Source organism: Cebus imitator, unplaced genomic scaffold (genome assembly GCF_001604975.1).
Source record: "Cebus imitator isolate Cc_AM_T3 unplaced genomic scaffold, Cebus_imitator-1.0 Scaffold55, whole genome shotgun sequence".
In the NCBI taxonomy this organism is placed as follows: domain Eukaryota; kingdom Metazoa; phylum Chordata; class Mammalia; order Primates; family Cebidae; genus Cebus; species Cebus imitator.
In genome coordinates, this window is record NW_016107370.1 from 1290822 (window position 1) to 1315596 (window position 24775).

At 44.5% G+C, this 24775-nt stretch overlaps 1 protein-coding gene across 9 annotated transcripts in view; it reads left to right on the forward strand.

The window, feature by feature from the left end:
* NEDD4L (NEDD4 like E3 ubiquitin protein ligase) overlaps nucleotides 1–24775 on the forward strand; it is a 346587-nt gene that overhangs the window by 121875 nt on the left and 199937 nt on the right. Inside the window, exon 1 of one of the 9 annotated variants that reach the window (XM_017528811.2) lies at nucleotides 24302–24731. The exons of the other annotated variants lie outside the window; for them this stretch is intronic. The gene's annotated coding sequence lies outside the window, so the exon portion shown is untranslated. Of the gene's footprint in view, nucleotides 1–24301; nucleotides 24732–24775 lie in introns of those variants that run through there. 9 annotated transcript variants of the gene reach the window in all.

Consider the following 24775-nt stretch of genomic DNA (forward strand, 5'->3'; position numbering starts at 1 on the left):
TTTTTTTTTGTTTTGGTACCTTTTTGTGTTAGCAGGTTTAGAGAGCTGACCATAGTATTTGATAGTAGCTGACTAAGCTTTTTGAATTGGAGTACCATCAACTATTATTAGATTTAGAATAGGTATATTTTGCTAAGTAAGATCTTAAAATTTTTCCTTTTAAACTTAGGATAGCTTTTCAAATTTCAAACCATTCTTTTTCAGTAAGCTGAAGACATTTAATGTTTTGTCACAGGCTTAGCAGTCATTAAATAGGGTCATTTTGATGCAAGTTCTAAAATCTAACCTCCCTCCCTTTTTCTCCTTAATTATGATCAGTGTCTTCACTTGAGGTTACCTAGGATGTGTTTGAGACCATAAAGCTGCTGCTTCAAACTTAGCAATGTTGGCTGAGACAAACCAAGTACAGAATTTCCTGCTTTCGTAAAGAGGGTTGCAAGACATTCATTTCACAGTGCTCCTTTATTGTGTGTGATGAGCCATTGGCATCAAACCTGCTTGGGTTGCTATCAATTTTTCTTTTGGGAGCTGGTGACTTGAAATTTAAAACACAAGGGTTTAAGGGTATCGGAGGGACATGGCTGAAAGTCCTCCTGCTGCCTGGTGATTGAGAGTGATGGGGACCTAACCTGGTGTCAGGATAGCTCTTCGACACAGCTCGCCTCAATCCCCTTTACCTAGATTTAAGTTGTTAGCACTTTGCTATGTTTGTTCCATCTCTTTTTTCCCTGAAGTATTCAAAAGTGAATTACAGACATATGACATTTAGTCCCTAAACACTGAAGCCTATGCCTCTAAAAAACAAGAACATGTTTTTATGTAACTGTAGTACTGTTCTCACAAAATTAAGACTAATTGCCTAATGGACTCTATTACCTGATCCATTATCTGAATTTCCCCAGCTGACCCTAAAATGCCTTTTACAGCTGAACTGTTTAAACCAGAATTGAATTGAGAATTCTGTATTACATTTAATAGGTAGGCCTATTAAGACTCTCTTAACCTAGAATAGTGATAAAGGATTTTTCTTCTTGGTCACTTTGCAAGCCGGAGACCCCCAGCTGGCAACACCCCACCCAGGCCTCACTCTCCATGCTGGGGTGCCCCAGCTCACCTGTGTGATAGTTTGTACCTGTGTTTGGTGGTTCTCGAGTTCTTGCATGACACCCAAGAAGAATGAAGATATGCTGGCCATTGAAGGCTGAGGAGGGCAGAGTGAAATTTTATTGTGCAATGGAATAGCTCTCAGTGGAGAGGGCCTGCAGTCGGGTGTTTCTCTCCTTCCCATGTGACTGGGCCCAGGGCTTTTTATGAGCTCAGAATAAGGGAGGGGCAGACCATATTTGATTTGTTAAAAGCCATTATTCAGAAGGAATCAATTGGGCAAACATGGATCAGACGTTCTCACTCTGAGTCATGGGTTTCATCCAGGACCAGCCTCCAGTCTTTCAGCCTTCAGGTTGTTTTTGGCTTGAAGGTGGGGTTTCACCAGGGACCTGCCCTTATCTGCCAAAGCATTTGGCTGCTTCCTGTCACTATCAATAGTCCCTTCCCTTCGATGACTTGTAGGTAGGTTGTTTCGCTTACCATATTCCATGGTGTCCTGGTGGCATCAGCAGTGAATGAACACGTCTTCTCCCTGTGTTTCTTGTACAGTACTGTATATTAGAAATTGGACTAAAGGCTTGATCAAATTTGAGGCAGGAATGGGTGAGGCTACACAAGACTGGAGGGACATAATGCGTGGTTCTGCAGTAATCAGTGATTAAAATTCATCCCTGGTTAATGTGGGGGCAGTCTGATCCTGCCACTGTCAAAAATTACATTTTCCCTCCCCAGGTGACCAGCAAGTAATGAGGGAGGGGATGTTTTGGCACTGTATATGTGCAAATTTTAAATATTGATTTACTTTTTCTTCCGAAGGATTAGAAATACTGTTTTTGTCTTTCTTTGCCCTTCTTTGAAAACACTGTACAAAGTAAATCTCCTTCTCTTACTAATGGAGACATTTCCGAAAGAGGTTGAACATATGTTAAAGTCTTCTTGCTCAACTGTAAGCCCTTCTGGATCCAAGGTCAGACCAGAGTTTGCAGACAGGTGGTCCCTGTGGACCAGACTGAATCCACAGATGTGTGTGTTTGGCCTGTGGAGCACTAAAACAAAAAAATACAAATCCAGAGCCAAAATTTGGGGGATCCCATATTATGATATGGTAATCCAGATTTCCAGGTTTATGGGAGGTCTTGGCAATCTAGCCACAGCAGGCCTGCATCTCTGTGGGACTGCATGGCTGGAGATGTTGCTGGGCGTACCCGTAAGGTGGGACTGAGCCCTTTTGGCCACCAGGGACTGTACACCTCCTGTTGTGTTCATGCGGCTGGTTTCCCTTGCTGACCCGTGGCTGTGAGGCCCCTCGAGGTACAGGCCAGCCTTTGGGCTTGTCCTCTGCACTGTTTCTTCGTTAGTATTTAGAGCTGACTTCTCCTCTTTCTTCCCCATTGAGGAGCAGCACCTTGCCCTGTGCAAAGTCTGTGTTTGTGATCTCTAGGCTCTTTGCAGAGCTACATTTCTCTCTGGAGGCCTTGCTGGGCAGCCTTCGCTGTCTAGGGCATTGCTGAGAATCACGTCAACACTGATGGCCCTTGGGCCAAAAAGTATTTGTCTTAAAATCCCTGCACCAAATAGCTTATGCAGTTACTCCTGTGAGAGCCCCAGAGGATCTAACTCTTTGGCTGTTTGTTCTAGTTGTATTCCTGCCCACCCCCCAAACCCGAAATGATGTTTAAGGATAGTAATTCTCTCCCCCAAATATAAATGAAAACATCTTTATTCCCTAACAACCACACAACTGTTGACATTTTTGTGTTTCCCTCCTAGTCTTTAAGTATATGAATGCACGCAACATCCTTTAAAAATCTGTCAATCCCAGCCTCCACGCCACCCAGCCCACCAGGCTTCCCAGCGGAAAGTGTTGGAAGTGGCAGATGGGTAAATGCACAGGGCAGGTGAGGCTCCATTCTACGTTAGGCTTGCTGTGCTGGATAGCCAGGGCCACAATAATGGATCTTTCTAATAATCCGCAATCACCATGTTCAGTATACACTAAATGAGCATGCAGGGAATATACAATCCGTTTAAAAACATTTCCATATAAGCTTTTTTCTCTCTCTCACTCCACTTTTGGTAAATAACAGGGCAAACTAGACAGTGTGCTCGCTCGTGCGCTCTCCCTCCCTTCCCCGCTCTCTCCCTGCCTCCCCCCGCGTCCCTTCATCTCCCTGTCCCTCTCTCCTCTCTTCTTCATTCTCTTTCTCTCTCTCCCCGCCTCTTCCTTCCTTGCTTCATCCCTCCCCCACCATCTCTCTCTCCCCCACCCTTTTTTAAAAGAGACAAGAGTCTTGCTCTGTTGCCCAAGTTAGAGTGCAGTGGTGCAATCATAGCTCACTATAACCTCAGACTTCTGAGTTCAAGCAGTCCTCCTGCCTCAGCCTCCCCAGTAGCTGGGAGTACAGGCACACGACCATGCCCAGCTAATTTTTAAAAATTTTTATAGAGATGTGGTCTTGCTTTGTTGCCCAGGTCGATCTCAAACTTCTGACGTCAAGTGACCTTGGCCTTGGCCTCTCAAAGTGTTGGAATTACAGGTGCACACCATTGTGCCCAGCCAGACAGGCCACTCTTCTGTAGCATTCCCTGATGTTGTGAGATGAGTAAGAGTCCCTGCTGCAAAACCTTGTTCACTTTGCCTTGACTCCTGATGCATGGATATTTGCTGTTACCAAAGACACCGTTGCTCTACCAGAGGGGAAGGAAAGACTTCTTGCCCTCATTTTCTTCAGTGTAGAATGATGCCGGGGTCACTGAGTCTGTAGGGCAGAGAATCTGATGTGTTTTTAGGAAGTAGAGGGTGTCTGACACATAGTAGGTGTTTGACAAATTTTGTTAATCTGGTAAGAGTGGAGCCTGAGAAAACTGAAAAATTAAAAAGCCACTGAGGAGTGCTGGGGCTGTGTTTTGACATAAATACAAAGGCACCAAAAGGGGCAGAAATATGAGACCGATTCTGGGGCTGGCGATGTTTGGATCCCCTGCCTGACGTTGCGTCCTGAGCCCCCGGCCCCTTCCTGCGCCTCTCCCCCAGCCACCGGCCCCTCCTCATTCTTTCCTCTCCTTTATCCTCCGCTGTCTTCGCCTGTGCCCCCACTCTCATGCCTTGCCTCTAGAGTCTTTGTCTTAAAGCACTCTGTTTGTCTCACCGTCTTCCTCTTCTTGGGGTGGGAGGGAAGGGTAGAAACAGCGTAAGAAGCTAAAGTATGAGGAAGGGAAGGTTGCCAGCTTGAGATGAGTCAGGAATGAAAGCAGTTCTGAATGTGTAAGACAATAAGGAAAATATTTATTTTACAAAAATTGAAGTACCAACCAAGCGTTCAGGAACACGGCCAGAAGGTGCTGTGTAGGGAGAGGTATACATTAGGATGTGCAGCATGATTGCCGTGTTCCCACCCCAGGAGGAAGGCACTCGTTTATCTGCCTGTTAATGGTTCTCCCCATGGTAGACAGTGAGGGCTGGCTCTCCACCCCATCCTCAGTGGGTGCAGCTTTGGGGAGGCTGTGAGACTGGTGATCTTGGGGCCTGTTAGGCATCTGTGTTATTGAAGGTAACAATGTCCCTTCTACCTAAAAGTTATGCACCAGCTGGGGCTGGGTGCGGTGGCTCACGCCTGTGATCCCAGCCCTTTGGAAGGTTGAGGCAGGCAGATCATGAGGTCAGGAGCTCCAGACCAGTCAGGCCAACATAGCAAAACCCCATCTCTACTAAAAATACAAAAAATTAGCCAGATGTGGTGATACACACCTGTAATCTCAGCTACTTGGGAGGCTGAGGCAGGAGAATCGTGTCAACCCGGGAGGCGAAGGTTGCAGTCAGCCGAGGTCGCGCCATTGCACTCCAGCCTGGGTAACAGTGCGAGACTCCGTCTCAAAAAAAAAAAAAAGCACAATCTTGAATCCATTTCGGAAACATCTTTGGAACTCCAGAATGTTGTCCTTCTCAGATATGTATCACCTATGTTGTATTACTTCATTTTCTAAGAAACATTGTCATCGACTTTATAAAATTACTGAATAATTCTATTTGGGGAGAAGCCTGGAAGCTAAGATTTTAAAGATTGTTTATAAGTTAAGTGAGCTGGCAGATTCTTAAATGGTAAATAACGCTTTTCGCATGTGCTATCAGTAGTTATCTAAATGAGGGGCTAGCAAGCTTTTTTATTTTTTATTTTTTTGCCTTTAAAGGGCCAGATACTAAATAGTTGAGGCTTTGCAGGACTTACAGTCTCAGACATAGCACAGAAACAGCCTTGGGCAATGTATAAACAAACTGACATGTCCACGAGCCGATGGTCCATGAGCCATAGTTTGCCAGCCTCTGACGTTATAAGCCATTGATTTTCTACAACATATATTTAGAACTGGGAGTGTCAGTGTTATTTTGTCATGATTTCCAGATTAAACTCTTTCATAAAGCTGCTGGTCGGTCAATGACAGACTGATTCTGCTAGTGATGACTTTTGGGGTCAGGAAATGGGGTTCCTAGATAGTGCAGTAGCTTTTTATTTATTTTCTTTCCCATTCAAGGGCAATATGCTTAAAATACAGCTTATGAAGCTTTTGGATATTCACTGTAAATTTTAAGGTCTAAAAATGAATGCAGTTGTAAAATGTTTTTGCCTTAAAGAAAAGGTTCTCACTGCTTTGTGTTATAAATACATGAAAAATAATGATGAACTAAATGCATGCAAGCACATGCAGACATAAATTAGTGTATTGCAATTAACATATTGTCCACTGTCCCCACTGAATATTCGTTATACTTCTGACTTTAGTGTAAGTAATGTTTAATAAGGAATCTACAATGTGTAACTCCTCAGTGAATTATTAAATGGACTGGCATTCCCACTATATAATATCAACGCAGGGGATATAAAATATGCCTGCCTGGATCCTTTTTTTTTTTTTTTTAGATGGAGTCTTGCTCTGTCAGTGAGGCTGGAGTGCAATGGTGCCATCTTGGCTCACTGCAACCTCCACCTCCTGGGTTCAAGTGATTCTCCTGCCTCAGCCTCCCAAGTTGCTGGGACTACAGGCATGTGCCACCACACCTGGCTAATTTTTTGTATTTTTAGTAGCGACAGGGTTTCACCCTGTTAACCAGGGTGGTCTCCGTATCCTGACCTCATGATCCACTCGCCTTGGCCTCCCAAAGTGCTGGGATTACAGGTGATCCACCACGCCTGGCTCATGGCTGGATTCTTAATAAATGTGTGCTAACATTCCTTCTGGCACAGGAATAGGTAGTAAATACACTTCAAGAGTTCTTTGCATTTTTATCCTTCATTGTTATAGGCACATTATTGTGTGTCTCCTACTGAAGAACTGATTGATCATTGTTTTAAGCTAATGTGATCTTTAGTTGCTTAAAACTAGGCATTCATGGTAGGAAAGTAGAGAAACATTTGGAAGAAATACTGCGTTTTGTGTTTGGGAGTGGCTGGTAGAAAAATCGAAATAGACTAGTCTTACGACTTTATCACAGTGTTTTCTTTTTTCTAATAGGAAAATGCTAGTATTGCTTGTATATTATCTCAAAACACTCTTTCTCTAACACTGGGAGTTCATTGAGAACAGCAATTTTAATTTGGTTAGGTGGTATTAACTTGTTTAGGTGATTTTAAATGTTATTTAGCAAATCTGGAAAACAAAAGAGAAATTTGCAAATATCTTTCTTCCAGGGTGGTGTACCGTCTCCCTGTAGTGTGATTTCATCTTCTCTTGTTAATCCATATGTAGTCAAACCATCATGTTCTTGAAATGAGACTTCAACCCCTAGTGGGGCCATATGATTCAGGATCTTTTGTTTGTCCTTACATAGTTTCTTGGCCTGGAACGTCAAAATATCAGAAACTGTTCTTTCTCTGGAATCATCTGTCTCTGTGATGGCCTCGCCATCTGTGCAGGCATCCAAGCTAGGGACCTGGGATTGTCCTTCACTCTCTCGTCCCTCCAGCTGCTGTGTCTGGATTTCAGTGTTTGTGTAGTGCAGGGGTCTCCAACTCCTGTGGCGTGTTAGGAAGTGGGCCCCATGGCAGGAGGTGAGACCTGGGTGAGCGAGTGAAGCTTCCTCAGTATTTACAGCCCTTCCCCATCACTTGCTTGCTGCCTGAGCTCCGTCTCCTGTCAGATCAGCCTCCAGCGTTAGATTCTCATAGAAGTGTGAACCCTGTTGTGAACTGCGCATGTGAGGCATCTAGGTTGCACACTAATGCCTCATGATCTGGCACCGTCCCCCATCACCCCCAGATGGGACCATCTAGTTGCAGGAAAACAAGTTCAGGGTTCCTGCTGGTTCTATATTACGGTGAGTTGTATAATTATTCCATTATCGATTACAATGTAATAATAATAGGAATAAAGTGCACCATAAATGTAATGCTTTGAATCATCCTGAAACCATCCTATCCTACGTCCCCAGCCGCGAACCAGCCTGTAGAAAAATTGTCTTCCACAAAACCAGTCCCCGGTGCCAAAAAGGTTGGGGAATGCTGGTGTAGAGGACTTTTGAAGCAGTGTCCGTAGCTGCCCTGTTCTCTCTAATCCCTCCACCTAGGTATACAAAATTCTGTCTCTAAGACACAGACTATGTTCCTCCCAGGCAAACAAGTCAGTGGCTGTGCATTGCCCTGGGTAAACAGGGGCACTAGGTTCTTTGCAAAGCCCTGCAGTGCATTTCTCTCCAAGCTGCCATGCACCCTTCTTCCTGTCTGCCTGGCCGGTGCCCAGAACCTCCCCCTTCTCCCTGTTTGCATAGCTGCCTTGCTCTCCTCTTTTCTCAGGCCAGTGTCGCCAATCAGTCTGTGTGACCTGGATGCAGAGTCCTTGGCTCTGCGCCTGGCCCTGTGCAGGTCTCTGTGGTGGCACTTAGCACATGGTGCTAAGATTCTCCCCGACAGGCCTTTGGCGCCGCAAGGGCCAGAGCCGTGTCCTGCACATCCTACTCTAGTCCCACGTCCTCCCAGGGACACCGAGCTGAGGACCGCTCCCTACCCCTTTTCTGTGCTTGGCCAACTCCAGCGCCCATTCTCCCCCAAGGGGTGGGCTTGGCCACCCTACCCCTTGGCTGAATCTCTCCTCCTTTCGTGTTTGTTCTCCAGGTGATGTATTCAGGCCCATATTTTCATTACCCTCACATTTCATTAATTTTCTCATTGTGTAGGTTTAAGGCCTTCTTTAAAATACACAGGTTCTGAATTTTAGTAATATAAAAGTCCTCTGTAAGTGCCCAATCACGTTACTTTTCTGTCCTCCCTACATTAAAGTTAGCACCGATGCCTTTATGTTTAAGGACAGCCTCCCGCAGAGGGGCTTTGCCTGCGTAAAGTTCATTAGATGGCAGGTGTGTCACCTCTGTCACCTGAAGGCCTGTTGACTGGCTCTGCCTGTTCCACCTCTATCGAAGTGTATTGGGGGTTACTGCACCCTCTGGTGGCCATATTGTCAGGTGCATTTTTGTACTAGAATGATAAACCAATCTAATAGTTGATTGGAGTTCTTTTTCAGAGGACATCATTTATTCACATTTTGTGTGTTTCAGCAGGCATTTAAGCCATTCTCAAACAGTGACACTTACGCAGAGGATGGAATGATTTTACTTTAAGCAATTTCTACTTTTTACGTAGCTGGTTTTAAAGTAGATAATGCATAGTGTTAAACTTTATTTCCCCTTTCTTTCTTTCTTTTCTGCCAGGGAATTTCTTAAATTTGTAGAATTATGCAAATAAAATGCCAGCCACTAAAAAGGAATTATTAACTGGTAATGGAGAAAATGAAATTCTTCAAATGTAGAGTACTATATTCATTTCAATATTTTGTCCCATAGACAAAATGTTTAACATTCATTTTTAGTTTTAAATGTTTATGAGTCCGAACTTCAACACTCTTCCAGATTTAAGAAAGGAATTTATCCGTCTGTGAATTAATTAGCAGGGTCTGTGTGTGTCACCAAGGCTGGAATGCACTGTTGCAGCTGTAGCTCACTGCAGCCATGAACTCCTGGGCTCAGGCAACCCTCCCACTTTAGACTCTGAGATAACTAGGACCACAGGTGCATGCAACCATACCCAGCCAATTTTTTTAATTACAATTTTCTGTAGATACAGGGATCTTGCTATATTGCCCAGGCTGGTCTTGAACTCCTGGCCTCAAGCAATCCTCCTGCCTCAGCCTAAGAAAGGAATTCTTCATATAGAAAAATACTGTTATATAAATAGTTGCTTATATCCATGCTGTTTATGGGAACAGCTAAGGCTCATCTCAAAAGTATTTGTATTTGGCTTTGGAATAAAAAGAAATTTCCCTTTTCATAGGGTTCTAAGATTGTAGGAGTTTTTAGCATTACAAAAACAGTTAATGGAACAATCTGATGTGAAGAAGACTCAGAAGAGGCTAGAGAGGTCTTTACCCCTTTTTTTTTTTGTATTGTCGTCCTTTCCCTATTGCTAACTTTGCAATGACGTTTGTAGATGGCGTTGTTTTTCAGACTGATGATAGTGACTCCCAAAGAACCACAGCAGCAGCAATTTTTAATTTTTTTTTTTTTGAGATGGGTGCAGTGGTGCGATCTCAGCTCACTGCAGCCTCTGACTTCCTGCTTCAAGCAATTCTCCTGTCCCAGCCCCCCAAGTAGCTGGGACTGCAGGTGCGTGCCACCACACCCAGCTAATTTTTGTATTTTTAGTAGAGACCGGGTTTCACCATGTTGGCCAAGATGGTCTCGATCTCCTGACCTCATGATCTGCCCACCTTGGCCTCCCAAAGTGCTGGGATTACAGGCGTAAGCCACTGCACCCGGATTTACATTTTTTAAAATGCAAGTTTGAGTGATTTTTCTCTCTGGATGCTTGAGTTTGTTTTTGATAAAAATTATGCTGGAGGCAGAGGAAAGAGTCCATGATGAAATCTTGGTGGAAGAAACCTGGGCAGATTACAATCTAAGTGGATATGTGTGGCAAAGAGGTGAAAACGGTAGGGGGTGCTGAAAACACCCACAGAGGAAAATGGGGTGGACAAGGTATCTGTTCATTTTGCAATAAAGTCCTTCCTTTCCTTTAACATCTCTTGGTTACAAATACTAACAAAAACAGGGAAAACCATGAATGTTTTCAGTGGGACAGAAAATGAGAGAGGCACTTAGGGAGAAAAAGTGTCAGTTGATGTGATATTAAAATAAAGTTTCTTTTCTTTACAGTTGCAGACATTAAGATTTATTGTCAGGGCTGTTAGGACAGTTCCTGCAGCTCTCTGGTGACCTAGGCATTGATAGACATTTTTTTTTTTTTTTTTGAGATGGAGTCTTGCTCTGTCACCCAGGCTGGAGTGTGGTGGTGGGATCTTGGCTCATTGCAACCTCCGCCTCCTGGGTTCAAGCAATTCTCCCGCCTCACCTTCCCAAGTAGCTGGGACTACAGGGGCACGCCACCACACCCAGTTAATTGTAGTATTTTTAGTAGAAATGGTGTTTCTCCATGTTGCCCAGGCTGATCTCAAACTCCTGACCTCAGATGATCTGCCTGCCTTGGCCTCCCAAAGTGCTGGGATTACAATATGAAACACTACGCCTGGCCTGTGCCTTCGTTTCTCAACTATTTCTTTCAACCCCTGTAATGTTCCATGAACTATGCAGGGAAGTCCTAACTGTTCAGAGCTTAAATTCTGCATTCCTTTCTTGTAAGTGGCCAACTGCAGAGGAAGCCACCTTGAAAGATACTCCGCCTTCTCCCTTCACCACTGGGTCTCCTGTCATGGGACCCCTGGCCCGAGGAGGCTTCTTTCTGGTAGCCTGGGTTGTCACTGGGACCACATCTTCCCATAAGAATAATGCTCCAGGTTGTGTAGGAGAAGCGTCTGACAAGTAACTTCAACACATCCTGAGAATGACCATGGCAGACGTACCTGACAACAGTCACTGAAGAAATGAGGTTGCCACATGGAGGTTGCTGGGAGGAGGGTGCTATGTGAAGGTGCTGTATAAACCCTATGCTTTTTACAGGCAGTTGAAGGTCTGCCATCCAGCCCAGTGCCACTGGGCCACCCTGTACATAAGTTCCGCCAGATCAACCCTGTGCCTTGTTTGCTAGCTCTGGGTTTCTTCTTTGGCCTCTTCAACTTGATGCTGTCCCTGTTGAAGTTAGTATGGGTCTGGCACAACATGTAAGTAGACAGTTACCTACCTGTACTGTGCCAGCCATCCTTGCTACAAACATTTGCCCAGACAGCGGCATTTGTGCCGGTTCTTGGAGTGTTTCTTGAGCTGCACATTCACATACTGTGTCCTCTTTCAGCCTGCTTCCGGCTAGGTAGAAGGAACACTGTCCGCCTGGGCTCTGAGCCAGCTGTCCACCTGCAGCACCCACTCCTTGGAGAGAGCTTTTCGTGTTGCATCTCACCAAGTTGATTGAATATTCACTTTGAAGCTTCACACTGCACGCACGGGCCTGTTACCTACAGCTTCTTCCTGGTCTTGTGGGTGTCATTTCAGATCCCTTCATCAGATTTCAGTTACCCCAGTTTTACCTGGTTCACCGTAAGTTTGCAAAAAAGACTTTTTGTTATCCTGAACACTGCAGGTAGAAATGTGATTAGTTTTGAATTATTTTTGTTTAACTTCTACCCTCTTTTCCTCTTTGCAATCTATTTTGTTCATTTTTAACTTCTGCTGTTAAAAGACTTCTAAATCCATTTATAGAAAAAAAATTAGTTATAAAAGAAAAACCAGTTACTTAAAGGAAGCAGGCTGTGTTTTGTGGCCTTCAGGATGTAATCTGTTGGTGGGAAGGAATGAGGGTATCCGGGGAGGGATGTCTGGCTTTAATGTCACCATTCTTCCAGGAATTGCCATGTTGTGGGGTCACATCTTGTAGGAGGAAAGCTCTGAAGTCATGGGGTTCTCTACCCTCCTCTCCTGCTCTTGGTTCCCACCAGCAGCCTGCTTGGCGTGCTTTGGAAGTGGAGCAGAGATGGTTTTGGATGAGCCTTGCTGGGGATGCCGCTGAGATTATCCAGAGGCCTTGCCGGGCACCTGGAGTGGTGGCTTCGAGAAGTTTCCCAGAGAAATTGAGTCAGTTCATAAAGTTTCCCTAAAGGATTAGCACAATGTAGTCCAGAAGTGTTTGTTCATGAAGTCTTGGTTTTTGGATTCAAGAAAGGGTTCTCCTAAGTGCTGCTCACCGTTTTTCCCAAACAGGACCCAACCCTGTCAGGGAGAGCAAATTAGGCCATTTATTTATAGTTTCATCAGCACCGGGCATGCAGTGCAAGGCGTTAGTCATGATCCTTGCTCTTCAGGCACTGTACTTGTAGCAGCAAGACGGTGCAGATGTGCAGCTGAACAGCAAGCGCAGGTTCCTGGTTGGCATTTAGTGACACAGGAATGACAGGGAGGCCTTCATTGTGGTCGGACCATGGGAGCTGGATTACCCCAGACTGCGTCTCACTTCCCTGTAAGCTTTTGATAGGGAGTTTGGAATTACCACCATTGGTAGAATCAGATTTCAAAGGCAATGATACTTGTTCCATATGAAACACTTTAAAACTACTGATGTCCATACACTTTAAGTTTTTTAAAAAGGGGCTTAAAGCAGTTTCATCTCATCAACCCCAAATCAGAAAAGCTATGAATGACCAGAGTGATGAATATGTCTTAAAATGTGTGTGTGTGTGTGTGTGTGTGTGTGTGTGTGTGTGTGTGTGTGTAAAGTGTAATAAAAAGACAATCAGGAACACACTACCAGTTTCCATCACAGAGAAAAGAACTAATTTCCTTAATATATAATGAACTTCTGCAAATCAATAAAAAGACCAATAACTTAATTGAAAAATGATCATCAGAAAATATGAATAGCTTAGAGAAAACAGAATACCAGTAGCAATTAAACATACCAAGATAGCGTCACTTATAGTAAAAGAAATAGCAATTAAAACTCAAAAGAAATACCTTTTCAACTATCAAATTGTCAAAAACTAAAATTGTTACAGCATTATTTGTTGAGAAAGATGTGAAGGAACAGCTACCCTTAAACTATTGCTGGAGGACAATTAAGTGAGCACAGCCTCTAGCCATTTAAAAATATTTATAAAAATGACATATGCCTGGCTGGACATGGTGGCTCGTGCCTGTAATCCAACACTTTGGGAGGCCGAGGCCTGTGGATCACCTGAGGTCAGGAGTTTGAAACCAGCCTGGCCAACATAATGAAACCCCATCTCTACTAAAAATACAAAATTAGCCAGATGTGGTGGCACATGTCTGTAATCCCAGCTACTGGGGAGGCTGAGGCAGCAGAATTGCTTGAGCCCGGGAGGCAGAGGTTACAGTAAGCTGAGATAGCGCATTGCACTCCAGCCTAGGCAAAAAGAGTAAAACTCTGTCTTAAAAAATAATAAAGAGTAAAAAGTAAAATAGGTGGGACGTGGTGTCTTATGCCTGTAATCCCAACACTTTGGGAGACCAAGGCTGGTGAATCATCTGAGGTCAAGAGATCGGGACCATCCTGGCCAACATGGTGAAACCCCATCTCTACTAAAAATACAAAAATTAGCTGGGTGTGGTGGTGCATGCCTGTAGTCCCAGCTACTACTTGGGAAGCTGAGGCAGGAGAATCGCTTGAACCTGGGAGGCATAGGTTGCAGTGATATGAGATCGCGTCGCTGCACTCCAGCACTCCAGCACAGCAACAGAGTGATACTCCGTCTCAAAAATATAAATAAATTTAAAAAAATCACAAATGCCTGTACTCTTAGACCCAGCACTCCCAGTTCTGCCAGTTCATCCAACAGATACATATACACATGCATACAGAGAAGGATGCACAGGAACATGCATTCCCTAGTTGACAAGGTCATAGGCGATTAGAAACAACAGAAGTGTCCATTAAAAAACAGTTTGAACCTGTGTTGAGACATCAGCATCCCTCCTCCTTCTCTCCCACCGCCCTTCTCCCCTCTGCAGATTTTATTCTCACACTGGTTTTCTCCAGTGGATGTCAGCTGTAGGCTGGCATTTGCAGCAGAGAGACAGTGGCTCCTACGGAGCTTACGGTCTATATTTTATTGGGCTGTGTTGGGTTCTCAGGGGTGTTGGCTCACCCCTGATGTAAGCAGGAGAATGGGATGTTCTGTAAATTGGCCTTTAGCCCATCATAAATTCATATGTATATATTTTTTTAAATAAAAACCCAGCCGGTGTGAGTCACACTCCCTCCTGTCTTCACCTCCTTTTCACATTCCCAGCAGATCATTCTCTCTCTTCTGACTGGCATTTTATAGATGAAGCAGCAGAGGCTGAGACCTACTGTATTTTGAGACACTGTAGCTTTATATGGCATAATTAAATCATAGTCATCAGTCAATCTTAGGTAGGGGTAGGGATTATTATTGGCATTTTCTAGATAAGAAAAATGGAGGATGAGAAAGGTTAGGCATCCTGCTAAGTCACAGCAGACTTAAGTGCCAGAGTTGGAGCTGGATTCTGGTGTGCCTGCATAGGTACTCTTCTCATGCTGACTGCACGCCTGTCACCTGGAATGCTCAGGCCCCGCCTCCAGGCCTTCTGATTCAGCTGGGCTGCAGCTTTGGCATATCCAGCTGCCCAGGTGATTGGAATGAAAGCCAGAGCTGGGAGCCACTGGTCTACACCGCCAGTAAATGATCGGGTTCTCACTTGATCATTTAACTAAGAATCTTGGTTTTCTGCTTTCAGTCTCAGAACTCTTGTTCAAGGTGTCAGGCCTGTCTTCATGCAGGAAAGTGATCTTTGAAATTACTAATAGGTGCTAGGGAAGCCTTTAAGCAGGAGGTAGTGGTCAAGGCCACTCAGTAGGAAGGGCCGGGCATAAAGGCTAGTACACTGGCTTTTGATGACGCCATGGAGGGCCTTTCAAAAAATGGGCTTCGTTTGTCTCTGTGGCTTCCAGTCTTTGTGGGCCGGCAGTTGTCTGGTCCACATGAGCTGGCTCTAGAGGGGCCTGAGGAACCCAGAAAAACTTCGCAACAACCTGACAAGTTTGTTTGAATCTTCTGGGTTTTGGCTTTCTGACTCATGGCTCACTGAATCGCTGAACCAGGCAGGTGGGGGGGACTGGAGGGCAGGGAATGGGGAAGTAGGGCAGCCTCTGAAAGGAAAATTAGCAAAGGATGGGGACCAGGGAAGAAGGAGTGGGAAGGGAATAAAACCCTTTTTTAGGGCCTTATCAATCAGAAGAGCAATAAAGAAAAAAATTAAATGTAAGAAATACATGATTAGGATTTTAACCCAGTATGATTCATTACATATAAACCTGTGACTTAACATTTTCTGTAGTAGATGAGAATAGCACATTTTTTTTGGTTTTCTTACTCTTCATATGTATTAGTGAGATTAATTATGAAAATCAAATTACCCACACTTGACATAGAAGTATAAAATTAATATTCAAAGATGATTAAATGCATGATTTCCATTTATTATAAAAAAAAAAAAAGAAGCAGATGGAACTTGTATTCTGAAAGCAAATATAGAAATCACATTAAAAATCAGAAAATCCTCACCACTGCCCCCCCCCATTGTGCGTTTCATTTTTCTTTGGTCTGAGTTCAAGGGCTAGAGAAAATGAATGTGCTCCTAGCTCAGGAGCTTAAGTTCTTGCTTTCTAAAGAGCTGGGAACGTGCTTGACTCTATTTTATCTCTTGTTGGCATTTTTCACTACTTTGCCTCCATTTAATCCTGGAAAACCTTCATGGTAGGGATGTATTTTGAGGACTAAAAGAAAGGAGTTTGGACAAAAGCAGGACAGTGTTGAATATGTGGAAGCAAAGAGTCCTTCCAGGGGGATGTGTGGCTGAGGCCTCTGTTCAGCAATGGTCCACCTGCGACCAGGACCTGTGCTGGATGCCCAGGCCAACCCACAGGATGTCTGCCAGCACCTCATTTCTCCTTTCATCAGATAGCGCGTCACTAGCCTACTGGGAGAAAATGGAGATGAGTCCAAATGTGCATCCAGACATAGAGCTAAAAGGGACCCTCGCACCAGTGGTTCTCAAGCCTCTCCTAACATTAGGATCAGCTGGGAGCTCCAAAAACATACTGCCATCAAAACTCAGCCCAGAGCAACCAACTCCCTTGGCCTGGGGTCAGATGTGGGTGGCCTGGGCCAGGAACCACTGAGTGGGTCCACCTCTGCAGACTGGGGAACTGAGAGTCTGGGAGGCTACTTGTTATCGCAAGGACCTGAAGTTGCATGGGGAGGCAGGACTAGACTTGGGGCTCCTGACTGTCTTGGCCTATATTCCAGTGTGCCATGGGGCGCGTCGAATTTGAATCTGGCTCCAGTGCATTCTCAAGCCCTGTGTTGCTCTGTTCCCACAGTCCCTGCCCTTGACTTTCCAGATAACAGCACATTGGTGGCCAGGGCTTTACACTGACCCACCAGCCTCCAGCATTGCTTTTGAATAATGGAAGCTAAGCAGATGCATATGAATACCTGCATTATGGAGAAGACTGTGTCTTCGCAGGTCATCTGTAGTTATTAGTTTTGCATTTGGGTTCACTCATTGTCTTTCTAATGAAAATGATTGCACAGGCTGGTAGTCTTCCAGTCGGTCTGTATAGAAGCCAAGAGTTGATTCTCAGTTCCTGTTCAGTGCTGCTCTCCTGAATCAGAGATCTTCTCTCCCAGGACGCTTTGTCATGAGCAGGATTCTGAACCAAGACCTTTTCTTCACCTATCTCGGGCACCCTCACCATGAGCTTTGCGATCCCCTGACAGCTCAGAAAGCATTTATCCTCATCCAATATCTGGTGAACAGCTGACACCTCCTGGGAATCTTTAAAATTGTTCTCTAAAGAAACCATTCTGCTGCAAGTGCCTATTTTTAGACTTTCTAAAGCCCACGTCAGATTGTCTCTGCCTTTCTCCCTGTCTGCTAAGCCTGCTGTTTGAAAGGCAGCAACAGGATCTTTTGTCTTTAAAAGTTCAGCCCCATCTGGTGCCTTCCCCACTTGAGCTCCACAGCCCTGGCCTTTGCGGGGGTGCATTGCTCTTCCAAAACCCAAACCACAGGTAGTGACCTTTACACCCCAGAAGTTGGAATAATACACCTGGAGGAAGAAAATAACTTACAGTGAGCCTAGAGTATAAATGGCTATGTTTTAACACTCTCGATTTGTCTTGGGCGTATTTAACTCATACGACTAGACTGGTGTGAGTTTTGGGCTCTCTTGGGGGCTGTCCAAGTTCAGAACAAGTGCATCTGATGGCAGCTAGCTTAAGGATTTAGCAGCCATCAAGTCCAGTCACGAACATGTAAATCAGAATTCAGGTGTTGAGGTGGGGCCTTGCACATGTCCTGGTCAGCCCGGGGTGATTTCCTCTCTGGCCAGTGGTTTTGGCTTCTTTACATGATTTCGTCCATCGTAACTAATGGTCACTGAGTGACCTCAGAGGTAGTGATTGCTCTAGTGAAGCCTGTGACCCACGGCGGCGGTGGGCATAGCTTTCCCCCAGGACACCTCAGTCCCCTCTGCTTTTCCTCCATCCCCGCCTTTCTCTCCTTACTTCACCCCTTCCTCTCTCCACGTTAGGTCATCCAGCAGAAGTCAAATGTTTTTTATTTCATATCTTCATCGAATAAGAGTTTTACGACATGTTATTACATTTACAGTAAGTACAATCTTTTATGTGGGATTCTCTAAAAGAGAATCAAAACTCCAGCAAAATCTAACCATGTATTCCTTCAGTCAAAAATTTGAAAAAATCGTTTTTAGGAAGAAAAAGATATAATTAGAAAAGACTAGTCCGGGCATGGTGGCTCACACCTGTAATCCCAGCACTTTCGGAGGCTGAGGCGGGTGGATCATGAGGTCAAGAGATCAAGACCATCCTGGCCAACATGGTGAAACCCTGTCTCTACTAAAAATACAAAAATTAGATGGGTATGGTGGTGCATGCCTGTAGTCCCAGCGACTCGGGAGGCTGAGGCAGGAGAATAGCTTGAACTCCGGAGGCGGAAGTTGCAGTGAACCATAGATCATGCCGCTGCACTCCAGCCTGGCAATAGAGTGAGACTCTGTCTAAAAAAACAAAACAAAACAAAAGACTGAAGTGGGTATGCAAACTGTTAACATTATGTTAGGGCAGTAGTGGTAGGAGTGTAAATTATATTTGCTTTCTCTGAATTTCTAAATTTTCTTCAATTAACGTATTGTTTAAAATATCAAATATAAAGAAAGAAGAGTGTGCATGCCCATTGATCAAGCAGACACTCTTCATTCAAAGGAACTCTTCCTAAGGAAGTACTGAAGTTCTATTTTATCCTTAGATATCCAAAGAAAGTGTGTGTATACCGTATACCTAAAGAATGCTTATCATAATGAGAAAGTTGAAACACCCCAAATTAGCTTAATAATGGTATCTCTTTATCAGGGAATATTTTAAAGCCATTAGAAATGATATTGCAGATAAGTATTTAATGTTATGGAAACATTTTATGACATAAAATGAAAAGTAAGTTGCAGATTGGTTTGTATAATTTGATCTCATCTTTTTATAAGAAACACATAATACAGAAAGATAGATGAAGGTCTGAAAGGGTATTAATGCCCTAATGTGTTAGTAGCATTACCTCAGAGAAACAGGCGCAACAGTGTTTATTTTCCTTTTCTCTCAGTAAATCTGTGTTTGTGTTCATGTGTCTGTCTACAGGATATGTATATACGTTTTTCTTGTGAAGAATCCGTATTGCATTTGCTACTGGAAGGGTTTATTTTAGGTTTAGATATTAAAGTTACCTCTTTGAGTGAGAACCTATAATTTATATTTCTTAGTTTACCTTTTACCTCTATTATTTAAATCCCTCTTCTTCTGCCTTCAAATAGAAGATGTAACAGTGAGCCGGGTGCTGTGGCTTACGCCTGTAATACCAGCACTTTGTGAGGCCAAGGTGGATGTGTCAAGAGGGCAAGAGATTGAGACCATCCTGGCTAACATGGTGAAACCCCATCTCTACCAAAAATACAAAACTTAGCTGAGTGTGGTGGTGCACGCCTGTAGTCACAGCTACTCAGAAGGCTGAGGCAGGAGAATCGCTTGAACCTAAGAGGTGGAGGTTGCAGTGAGCTAAGATTGTGTCACTGCACTCCAGCCTGGCAACAGGCTCAAACTAAAAAAAAAAAAAAAAAACTGTAACAGTGATAAAAAGGCTGGATATGGTGGCTCACACCTGAAATTCCAGCACTTTAGGAGGCCAGGGGTTCGAGACCATCCTGAACATAGCAAGTAACATGGTGAGACCCTGTACCTACAAAAAATTTTTAAAGGTTAGCCAGGCATGATGGTGTAATCCCTGCTACTCAGGAAGCTGAGGTGGGATGACTGCTTGAGGCTGGGAGGTCAGGGCTGCAGTGAGCCATGATTACACTGCTGCACTTCAGCCTGGGTGGCAGAATGAGACTGTCTCTAAAAAAATAATATTTTAAGAAAGAAAAAAAAACTAGTGATAAAAAGAACTTAAACTGATTTTTGAGTGGACTTCATAATTATAATGGCTGAGATTTTTAATTGCCATTTGTATCAATGAATAACCACCCCCCCACCCCCGGTCACTACTTTTCTGGTGTGTTTGGTGCGCCTGGCTCCTATAGGAGAGGAGTAATGCTGTTTGACATGCTTTATTGCTGATTAGAAGCCTAATCTCTGTAATGATTGGAAGCTCAATAATGAAGCTTGTTCAGAATTGTGTTACAGTCGGTTAATGAAGCCCTGAGATCAGGGTCCTGGCTTTTGGTGGCCTCTATTTCAGAATCCAGAGCTGGTTTCTATTTATTTGGGTTTTGCAGCTAAGTACCCTGGACTGAGGCGATCTGAAGGTTGGTTCTGCTGTAATAGGTAAATTGCTAAAAAAGGCATTGGCCTTGGTCTGTACAACTTAAAATTTTATTGGTGAGAGAGTCTTAATACGAAACAATCACATCAAACTAGAACTTGGTGTATAACCAGCAAATATAACTTATACTCCTACCCCCTCAGTGTATAACCAAAGAGCTCAATTGCATGCACAGGTAACAGGCATGTAATTGGTGATTTCAGAAAAGTTATACCTGGTGAGCAGTGAGAGGCGAGCCCTGATAAGCCCTTCAATCTGGGAAACCCCAGTGCTGACAAGGTACATGGTGCAGGCTTGATAACAGCTTGCTTAATGCCACACCTGAAATCCCAGCACTTTGGGAGGCTGAGGCGGGTGGGTCACTTGAGTTCAGGAGTTTGAGCCCTGAACATGGTGAAACCCCATCTCTACAGAAAAATACAAAAATTCGCCTGGTGTGGTGGCATGTGCCTGTAGTCCCAGCTGCTTGGGAGGCTGAGGTGGGAGAATGGCTTGAACACGAGAGGCAGAGGTTGCAGTGAGGTGAGATCGCACCACTGCACTCCAGCCTGAGCGACAGAAAATAGTAATAATAAAAAACTTATGACAGTAGCATTTGAGTTGGCTTTTCAATCCTGGGTTCCTAAATATATGAGCCTGGACCATTAAACTGTGTGACAAGGAGCTGTCATCTTAACATACAAACGTTCTGAAATCAAGAGATGAAATGCATTGTTCAACATGAGAAATGACTTCTTGGTTCCGAGACACTATTGACTGTGTGTAAGGTGCCATCTTTCATTTGGTACCTAGGGGAGATAGTGGCGGGGACGTTCCTTTTGCCTGTTTTGTGATAGGCTTGCTGATTTCTCAAAGGTTAATGTATTAAATTGTCTGAAGCAACGAAGGTATTTAAGGGCATCATTAGGGTTAGTTCTCAGGTCTCCTGATTCCTAGCTTCTCTAGTTTAGTGATTCAATAGTTTAGCCTTTCAATAGTTCACCACTCACTTTAATGGTTTCCTTGCTGCCTTGACATGCTTTTCACTGCTGACACGGTTGGTTTCCTACCTGGCTGAACGCAAGCGTCTGTCTCCTGCTGGGTTCCCTGGTGGTGATGCAGCTCACAGGTACTTGTCTCTTTCTTTCAGTGAAGTACAGCAACCATCTATTTATGTTGAAAGGCACTGTACTGGGAAATGAAGAACACGGAGTTCTAGGCCTCCAGGAATTTATCATCACTTGCTAATTTGAGCTGAGCCTGGCACTTGAACATGGGCCATAGATTTCCAGATGTTAAAAAAAAAAAAAAAGAAAAAAAGAAAAAAAGAATAGGATCTTTAATGTATAGCCTTGTCTTTCTGCCTGCTTGCACTTCACTTCTGACCATCTGAAACAATTGATATCTTAGTTTGATATGATCATGTTCCAACACAGCACAACAGCCTGTGCAGTTTTGGGCATGCACCTGTAGCAGTTGCAAAGGTTTTTACGGTGACGTGGCGAAGAGGAGAGTAAGGCCAGTGTGTGGGGTGTTGATGAGGTCAGATGCGAGACTGTATTTCTTGGTATAAGCCATTTTATTTAGGAGGTATTTATTTGGACTTATTTGTTTATTGAGAAGGAGTTTTGCTCTTCTTGCCCATGCTGGAGTGCAATGGTGCGATCTTGGCTCATTGCCACCTCCGCCTCCCAGGTTCAAGCGATTTTCCTGCCTCAGACTCCCGAGTAGCTGGGATTACAGGCATGTGCCACCATGCCTGGCTAATTTTGTATTTTTAGTAGAGACAGGGTTTCTCCATGTTGATCCAGGCGGGTCTTGAACTCACAACTTCAGGTGATCCGTCTCTCCTTGGCCTCCCAAAGGGCCGGGATTACAGGCATGAGCCATCGCTCCCAGCCCCTGGAGACTATTTTATGTATGAGAATGTACCTCTGATTGGAAGATAGAAGGCAGGAAATTTACCTCTTGAATCATTCCGGTGTAAAGTTAAATACCAATCATATACTTAATTTTACAAGACTTGCAAATAATATACTGGGATAATGGCAGTAAGAGACGGGACCTTTTATGTGGTATGAAGTTTTGTGATAATTCCTACCTTCCTTTGTACCTAAAAGAGGCACCCTCTCCTATCATACTGCAAACAGATGCCACTACTACATGTAGACACATTGCCAGCTGTGGCACAGCTCGTCACCCAGGCCTCATCACAGCTGCCTGTAAAACCCAGATTTATTCTCTTCCCCCTAGATCTTTTTAAAAAAATTGCTAGTATTATTTTAGAGAGTATGCCAGTGACACCACTTAAATAATGAATTTTCCAGTTTCTTCTTTTTCCACAGCCTTCACGTCATCTGGTAATATTCCCCTCAGGTTGGCATCAGCTTCTGAGATCCTGCTGGACCTAGATACATTCGCCAGGAGTGGATGAAGGCTTTGGAAGAGTGAAGTGGTTAGGAACATTTCTTCCAAATTCTCCTGCTCACTTTTTTTGACCTCCCCGGTTTCCAGCATATTCTGTACTCCAGCCACACAGAACAACTTGCCTGAGCCCAGCTAAGTCTTGTCCACTGGTCAGGGACCACCTCAAACGCTGTCCCTTTTTTGATTTATTTCCTGGGTCTTTAGCTGGGCTCTTCCCTTCACTCTGTGGAGATGCCTGCCTCATGATTTTCAGTAGCGTTTGCTGTTAGCTGTTCCGTTCTGGGGACAGATTGTCTCTTTGTTTTCCTTTTCTCCATGTGTGTTGTAAATTTCATTCTTTGTCTCATGGGAGGTGGCTTTTACGCTCCCCGCTGTCTTTAGTGGCCCGATTACGAGTCTGTGGGAAAGAATGAAAGTTGGAAAGAAGATCTGGTGGGAAAGAACAAGAGTTGTCCTTGAGCAGCCAAACGAAGCTGTCAGAATATTAATGTAATAAAGCAGGAATTCCAATGGACTGCCTGCTACAGAGGAGAAGGAAAATGGTGTAGGGCTCACGACTGTAAAATGCAGCAGCCACCACCAGATGGTGATGCGGCTTCTCAGCCCAGGTGGGACTCTGTGTCTCCCCCTCCCATGGACAGTCACTTGATAACTATTGGATTGGTCACCCACGCCCTGGTCATTGTTACCGAATAGTGGTAATATAAGTAAGCTGTAAATTTCCATTGTAAGAAATAATTGCCTTTTAAAAGGAAGCATTAAAGAAAAAGATCTTTTGGCTCAATAAAGCCTTTCTTTTCCTCAACACTCTTGGCTCTTAAAAGGGACATGTTCTTGGCCTTGAAATGGGAATGTACATGGAACTTTGGACAGAAGAAACCCCCTCTGCCTTGGGCTGCAAATTCTTGTCCCTGGCAGAGTTTGGGCTGTAGGGTCATGAGATCTGTCTCTTTGACCATTGTATGCAAAAATGATTGTAAAATTGGCCTCCCTAACCTGAGACATTGGTTAAAAAAAAAAAAAAAGACAGTAAAGAGAGAACTCTTTTGCTATTGGGTATGCATTGGATTCATTTTTAAACTGAAAGAAGGTGAAAGGGGTGACTGGTTGATTTAGGACAGTACTTTCAGAGCCATGGGCAACTGCGAAAGGCACGGAAATGTGAAAAGGGCCAAAGCACATTGATGGCAGGACCTGTGGTCCCAAAGCAGCCCATGAAGGAGGTTTCAAGGCTATTTCTACAAACAAGAACGCTGAAGGTGTGATAGGTCAAGCAGCTTGCTGGGTGTCACGATGCTAATGGAGATGGGATTCAAAGCTAGTTTTGGCTGATGAAAATACAGGCTCATGACCGGGCGTGGTGGCTCATGCCTATAATCCCAGCACTTTGGGAGGGCAACGTGGGTGAATCACAAGGTCAGGAGTTCGAGACCAGCCTGGCCTAGATGGTGAAATCCTGTATCTACTAAAAATACAAAAATTAGCTGGGCGAGGTGGCACATGCCTGTAATCTCAGCTACTCGGGAGGCTGAGGCAGAAGAATCACTTGAACCCAGGAGGCAGAGCTTGCAGTGAGCTGAGATCAGTCCATTGCACTCCAGCCTGGGCTATAGAGCGAGACTCTGTCTCGAAAAGAAAAGAAAATACAGGCTCATGCCCTGTATGTGAGGATCGTGGGACAGTTATTTAAACAGTTATCTAGAGGAGCTTCCTTATTGCCTTGAATATTTTTCCTTTTAACATTGCTATGGACATCTAGGGAAAAATGCTGTTGATATTCCAAAAGGGGCATTCCATATGCCTGAGAGGGATCCCTGAGGCTCGAGGGTCACCTGGGCCAAGCCAGGTATACACACTTGTCATGGCAAGCTGGCTGTTACCATAACTTCCCTGGTATTGTTTTGCTGCAAGGGCAGCGTTGTGGGGCTGTGGTTTGAATTGCTTTTTTGTGCCTCTTGAATACACAAAGTTCCTCCTATAGTCATTGGCTCTGCTGCCTCTGATGAGGCACTTCCTTGTTCCCCACATTTGAATTTGCTCCCGATTCGAGAGAGGCAGGCATCCGCGGCAGCAGCTTCCAACCCAGACAGGCTTCGGTGGCGGGAGGGTGCCCTGGTGGGTGGGTGGCTGCTCGGGGCCCTACCTGGGCGGGAGCTGCTGCAGAGCCCTCCCCACGGGGCCTCCCCAGCACAGCACCTCCCGCTCCAGGCTGTTGGTTACCTGGCTGGGAGCTGGCAGAGACCAGGATTTCTCCTCGCCACCGCCGTTGCTGTTGTCAGGGGAAACAGACCATCTGCATGTAGACCTGCCTCTCTCTCCCCACTTCAGACGAGCTCTTCCTGCCGGGAATCTGGTAAGTGGCACGGAAGGTTCCGTTCCCCTTATGACTCGATTTGT